Source organism: Tursiops truncatus, chromosome 6 (assembly GCF_011762595.2).
Source record: "Tursiops truncatus isolate mTurTru1 chromosome 6, mTurTru1.mat.Y, whole genome shotgun sequence".
Classification (NCBI taxonomy): Eukaryota; Metazoa; Chordata; class Mammalia; order Artiodactyla; family Delphinidae; genus Tursiops; species Tursiops truncatus.
In genome coordinates this window covers 103,827,453-103,833,938 of record NC_047039.1, presented here as the reverse complement: position 1 = coordinate 103,833,938, position 6,486 = coordinate 103,827,453, and the positions used below count along the sequence as shown (strand labels likewise).

The window sequence follows — 6,486 nt, the reverse complement described above, 5'->3', positions numbered from 1 at the left end:
GGGAGACCACATTCGAGCCATTTGCTCTTCACTAACCTCTTTATACCCCTTTAAATGTTTTTGGTCTTTCCCTCAGTGATATTCAAATCAATGTCCTGACTTATTTATCCTTTGGAAGTCTCAGTACCTGCCTCAGTATCGCACCACTTCTGTTTGATTGCTTTTGTTGAACTTCTGCACCCTGGGCAAAACAACAGGCTCAAAGAACTATCTGTCATGTGGGTGTGACGTGTGTAAGTGTGAACGAGTTTGCATGAATGTGAGTGTGTATAGCCTAATAGAGTTGAAAGACCTTTGAGTTTGAAATCAAACAGTTCTAAGTTGGAGGGACAGTTCTTCCATGCTCTAGCTGGTAACCTTGGGCAAGTCGTCTCATGGGGGCTCAGGTTCTGCAGCTGGAAAAGAGAAATATAGGTCTATACCCAAGAGAAATGAAAACATACGTCCACATAAAAACTTGTACATGAATGTTCATAGCAGCATTTTTCATAATAGCAAATAAGACCCAAATTACATCGATGGATGAATGGATAAATAAAATGTGGTATATATCCATACAATAAAATCCATACAATAGAATATGATTTGGTTTTCAAAAGAATAAAGTACTGATACATGCTACAACATGGATGAACCTTGAAAACATGATGCTGCCTGAAAGAAGCTAGCCACTAAAGACCCTGTGTATTAGAGCGCCAGGGCTGCCATAACAAAGTACCAGAGACTAGGTGGCTTAACTAACAGAAATTTATTGTCTCCTAGTTCTGGAGGCTAGAAGCCCAAGACGAAGGTGTCGGCAGCAGTGCTTGCTTCTGAGGAAATCCGTTCATGCCTCTTGTAGCTTTTGGTGGTTTGCTGGCAATCTTCGGTGTTCCTGGGCTTGGAGAAACATCACCTCAATCTCTGCATTCATCTTCACGTTGCGTTCTCCCTGTGTCCAAATTTCCCCTTTTTATAAGGACACAAGTCATTGGATTACGGTCCACCCTAAAGACCTGATTTTAACTAATTACATCTGCAACACAACCCTATTTCCAAACAGGGTCACATTCTGAGGTACTGAGGGTTAGGACTTCAACATATGAATTTTGTGGGGAGGAGACACAATTCAGCCCGTTAATACCACATATTATATGATTCCATTAATATGAAATGTCTGGAATAGGTAAGTCCATAGAGACAGAAAGTAGATTAGTGGTTGCCAGGGGCTGAGAGAAAGAAGGAATTTTGAATGACCGCTAATGGATACAGGGTTTATTTTTGAAAGTGTTCTGAAATTAGATAGCGGTGGTGATTGCACAACTCTGTGAATATACTAAAAACTAATGAACTGTACCCTTTAAATGGGTGAACTGTATGGCATGTGGATTATATCTCAAAAAAGCTGTTTTTGTTTTGTTTTGTTTTGTTTAAAGAATGCGTGCAATGCTGGCCGCTCTTTCCTGCCCTGTTAGGGTTCTGCAGATCATGTGACTTAATGCAAGTGAGAATGTTTGGGAAACTCTCCAAAGATAAAATACAACTGTAACCTTTGGTCTTCAATTTTTAAATGCCTTTGGTATTTGTTAAGTGCATTCCACCCTGCATGGTGGATTCCCTATTAATTCCAAACCTTTCTAATGTAATAAGGAGAATTCCAGCTCTCCTTAACAGCCAACTTGAACAGTTGCTGCAAGCTCACTGTCATATTACTGAGAAAAACATCTTTCCTAAACCTGTGATTCCCACGAAATGGTCATCCTTTCCAAACGGATGTCTCTTTTACCACTGAATTTATCTCAGTGCAATCTCTGGAAAGCACCTTCAAGCCTTTGCATTTTAAGAGACTAGTTTTTTTCCTGCAGCTGCATTTTTTTTTTTTTTTTTTTTTTTTTTTTTACGGTACGCGAGCCTCTCACCGCTGCGGCCTCTCCTGCTGCGGAGCACAGGCTCCGGATGCGCAGGCCCAGCAGCCACAGCCCACGGGCCTAGCCGCTCTGCAGCATGTGGGATCCTCCCGGACCGGGGCACGAACCCGCGTCCCCTGCATCGGCAGGCGGACTCTTGACCACTGTGCCACCAGGGAAGCCCCTGCAGCTGCAATTTTGCCCTTGTTGGATCACAGCTAGTTCTTTCACCAGAGGCCAAATAAAATTTCATGAAACAGTTGGGATTTCAGCGGCTAGCAAAGTCCTTTCTTGTTCTCTGAGACGCTTTCATGCGTCTGCCCCTCCCTAACCCCCAGGGGTTGCTGCACAGAGCCTAGCACCTCTTAAGGTCAAGCCTTAGGGACCACTATGTAGGCAGCCAGCCTGTTCAGCTGCCTCTGGCCACAGGAGCGGTGGGTATCCTATTCTTACTCATGACCTTGGCTGTATGCTTCATGCCTGCTGTAAGGTGAATTGTCTGAGCTGCAGGTCTCTCAGGCAGCCTGTCTCCGGTTCTCTGGAATGAACTGCGTATAGATTAATAGGTTGTAGGTAAACAGTGCAGTTGCCGAATTCAATTTGGCAAAACTTAATTTTCAGTCCCTCTAATGTCCTCTTCTCCTATCTACCTGCTAGATTTTATGCTTTGGGGCCATTTCAAACTGGCCCCCCTCCTAGCTCTCCGCTCCCATGCTGTGTGACTTTGGCTGAGCTGCTTAACCTCTCTGGGCCTCAGTTTCTTCAGCTTTCAAAGAGGGTAATGATCTTTGTCTCATAAGGCTGTGAAGAGAATGGAATGAGGTTTTTCTGGTACGTACTGAGAGCCTGACTTAATGTTGGCTGTCTCTCTCTCTCTCTCTCTCTCTCTCTCTCTCCCCAGCCCTGAGGGAAAGCAAGTTTGCTCTGCACCCTGACTGAGGACTGAGACACAGTGGAAAGAGCACTGCCCTCAGGGTCACACACACCTAATTTGAAGTCCCAGCTCTGTTGTGACCCTGGGCAGACCCGTCTCTTCCCATGTCACTGGGGTTGGGGAAGGAACCATGAGGGGCACATGGGATCACGGATAAGAAGCTGCTTAGAAGCCTGTAAGGAGCTGTCTGGCTGGGAGAGTCTGTTGTCACAACTGCCCTTCCAGAAATCATGTGACCTGACACCCTTCACACCCACCCAGGCTGCTCCTCACAGGACCCCACACTCAGCTCCACTTACCTAAGACCTGGGCAGGTTTCCCGGCTCGCAGGAGGGCAGCCTCCAGGTCCCTCTCTGCAGCCTCCTCTGTTTTCCTTTCTCACCACCCTCCCAGCAGATGGCTTCCTAGCCCAAGGTGGCTTGGAGGAGCCCTGGGCCAGCTGAGCCTCCATTTTCGCCTGGTTTATGGGGGCGTGGCACTACTGAGGGACCAGGGAAGCTCCTCCCAGTCATTCCCCGCTCAGCCACTTAGAGCAGTGAGGCCCTGGGCACGTTCCTGAAGTCCTCTCTGCTTTGGATGTCTCCTCTGTATGTTGCAGATAATGATAGCTCCTCCCTTGTGGGTGGCCGTGTAGATGAAATGTCATCACGCATAAAGAATTTAGATCAGAGTCAGGCACGTAGGAAGCAGTCAACAAATATTTGAGATTACTGTTGCTTATTCACTCAATTATTCATTCACTGGACACCTTCACTCTGCTGGGTGCTAGGCACACAGATGAATCAGATGGAGACCCCGCCTTCACGGGGCTCCCAGGCCAGAGGGGCAGGCAGACAAAACTCCGGGGTCACTAGTGGACGCAGCGATAGCACAGGGTCGGTACAGTGGGAACTCCTGCACAAGTGATAAGGAGAGTGGGTGGTATGGGGCCGCTGGGAGAGGCACGGACTCCTCCGGGGTGGGTCAGGAGAAGCCTCTGGAGAGAGACCATGTGGCTGGGCCATGTAGGGGCGTAGGAAGTCACCTGCTGGAGGGAAAGGCCCGGAAGAGGGCGGTCCAGGCATGGGAACAGCACAGGCAAAGATGCAGAGGCTAGGAGAGCAGGGCCCGCATTTGGAGGTGAAGCCTGTGAAGGTGAAGCCGCACACCCTCACCCCTCCTACTCATCTGGAATCTGCCCGTGGGGTCCTGCTGTGAGCAGCTGTGTGGCCAGGAGCAAAACCCCCAGAACTGCCCTCAGCCAGGACGAAAGGGCGATGACAGGGAAATACCCTAGAGCCCTTGCCCCTTGCTGTGGCAGCAGCTCTAACTGGTGTTTCATCCCACTTCCCAGAAGTCCCCAGTGCTAGGAATGCGACCTGCTTATGAAAGCACGCTAGACTGACGCTCACCTCCAAAATGCACTGTTTGGACCCCAGTCCTTTTCTCAGAGGCTGCTTCCCGGGAACCCCACCCTAAGACAACCAGCTACGAAAGAGCTGACCAGACAGGTGGATTGTCCAGAACCCTCTCCACCGTTCTGGTGACTTGATTAATTCTTCTGGCAATTACTGAGGATTTGGTGTATGGCCAGCACCAGACTAGACACCGAGGGAGAGTTAAGCAGTGGAGAAAAGAGTCCCTCGAGGTGCTTTTTGAGGAGGTAAGACATAGCTGTGAAGAAGAAAAAACACAAAGGCTGGGAAAGGTAGAGATCGTTTAGGGAAGAGCATGCAGTTGGGTGCATTAGATCCCAGCGTGGTGCCACAGAGGGAGGGGGCAACAAAAAGCTGAAAGGACACGCAGGGCTGGGGCCAGTGTGTGGACACAGAAGCCTGGAACGCTTCATCTGGGTGGTTCTCTGAATGATAAGCAATAGGGAGCCCCGGAAGGATTTTGAGCAGTGGGGGGATGGGGCAATCTCTCTGTTAGAAGGAACCCTTGGGACCCAGTGCAGGATGGCAAGGAGTGGGCAGCTTGGGAGGCGGCTGCTGGAGCAGGGTGGGCTCGGTGCTGTCTCCGAGCTGTCTCGGCTCCAGCTGTCCGTTTGGAGCTGTCTCGGCTCCAAACGGATCTCCCCCCAGACTCAGAAGGGCCATCTTTTCATAAGAGCTCGGAAAGCTTCCTGCTTTCCCACCCTTCCTTTCGGACCTGTTTCCTGCTTGGCCTCCAAACCTATTCCCACTCCTCCTACCTTCTCCCATTATCTCTGACTTCAGAATGTTTGCTTTGGCTCCCACTGTCTCCCGCCCGCTCTCTCCTGCGGTTCGTGGTGCATACTCAGCAAAAAAACGCTCCTTCCTGCAAGCCGGCTCAGACTCACTGGGGCGGGATTGTCTTCTTTCTACTTTAAGTAAACGGAATTGGAGCAACCTTGGCCTTGGAAGACAGACTTTTTCTTCTAACGACTTTCCTTCGAAACCACAAATGCATTTTGTCTCGATTTGAGGTGGTTCTTGCCTATCGGCTCAGCAACCTCAGGGCGAGTGCAAAGCGGCAACCGGCAGCCTTAAGGTTTCGCGGCGGATGCTGTGCTTTTGGGAGAAGTCGATTTCTCTGTGAAGAAGCCGAGAGGGCAAAGATAGCACAATTCTCTGTCCATTCAATAAACGTCTAAGAACCAGGCCTTGGGCTGGGTCTCCGAGGATGAGACATCTCCTCCGCAGGTGCCCATGGCCTTGTGGGAGAGATGGACAGAGAGACTGGTCACAGGAAAAGGTATAAAGTACCGCAGGGTCCACACTGACCTTGCACCTGCACCGCAAGGATCTGTGCAACCTCGGGCAAGTTATTGAACTTCCCTCTGCCTCAGTTTCCTCATCTACAGAAAAGCAATAATGAGAGTCCTTCCTTTAGAGGGCTGTTGGGAGGATTAAGGTAAGATGCAGGAAGGGCTTAGCACAGAGCTGGGAGGAGTAAGCACCAAGTCAGTGCCACTTCTTCTTCCTCTTCTTTTTAATTCTCATACCATAACATTCTCCCTTTTAAAGTGTACAGTGGTTTTTAGTATACTCTCAAGGTTGTGTACCCTTCACCACTATTTCCAGAACATTCTCATTATCCCAAAGAAACCCTGTACCCACTAGCAATCACTCCACCCAATTTCCCCTGCCCCAGGCAACCACTAGTCTACTTTCTGTCTCTGCGGACTTGCCTATTCTGGATACATATATACTTTTTAATATTTATTTATTTATTTGGTTGCACTGGGTCTTAGTTGTGGCAGGCGGGCCCCTTAGTTGCGGCACACGAGCTCCTTAGTTGTGGCATGCGAACTCTTAGTTGTGGCACGCACGTGGGCTCTAGTTCCCTGACCAGGGATCGAACCTGGCCCCCTGCATTGGGAGCACAGAGTCCCAACCACTGCGCCACCTGGGAAGTCCCTATTCTGGATATTTTATGTAAATGGAATCACATATATATGTGGCCTTTTGTGCCTGACTTCTTTCACTTATAATGTTTTCCAGTTTCATCCATTTTTATAGCATGTAGGCAGCACTTGATTCTTTTTTATGGCTGAATAATATTCTACTGTTTTAAGGATATCTTGTGTATTCGTTCATCAGCTGATGGTCATTTGGGTTATTTCCACTTTGAGGCTGAGTAATGCTGCTATGAACGTTTGTGTACCAGTTTTTGTGTGGATATCTGTTTTTGTTTCTTTTGGGTGTGTACCTAGGGGTGTGA

The 6,486-nt window shown here is 48.8% G+C and overlaps 1 long non-coding RNA gene across 1 annotated transcript; it reads right to left on the bottom strand.

Annotated features, from left to right (window-relative positions):
* Nucleotides 1–733: 733 nt before the first annotated feature.
* On the bottom strand, nt 734–3,491 carry LOC109552428 (uncharacterized). Its single transcript, XR_002179226.3, has 2 exons — nt 3,120–3,491; nt 734–948 (listed from the first exon to the last, which is right to left on the bottom strand). It is a non-coding gene; the product is annotated as an uncharacterized lncRNA (long non-coding RNA).
* Nucleotides 3,492–6,486: the final 2,995 nt, after the last annotated feature.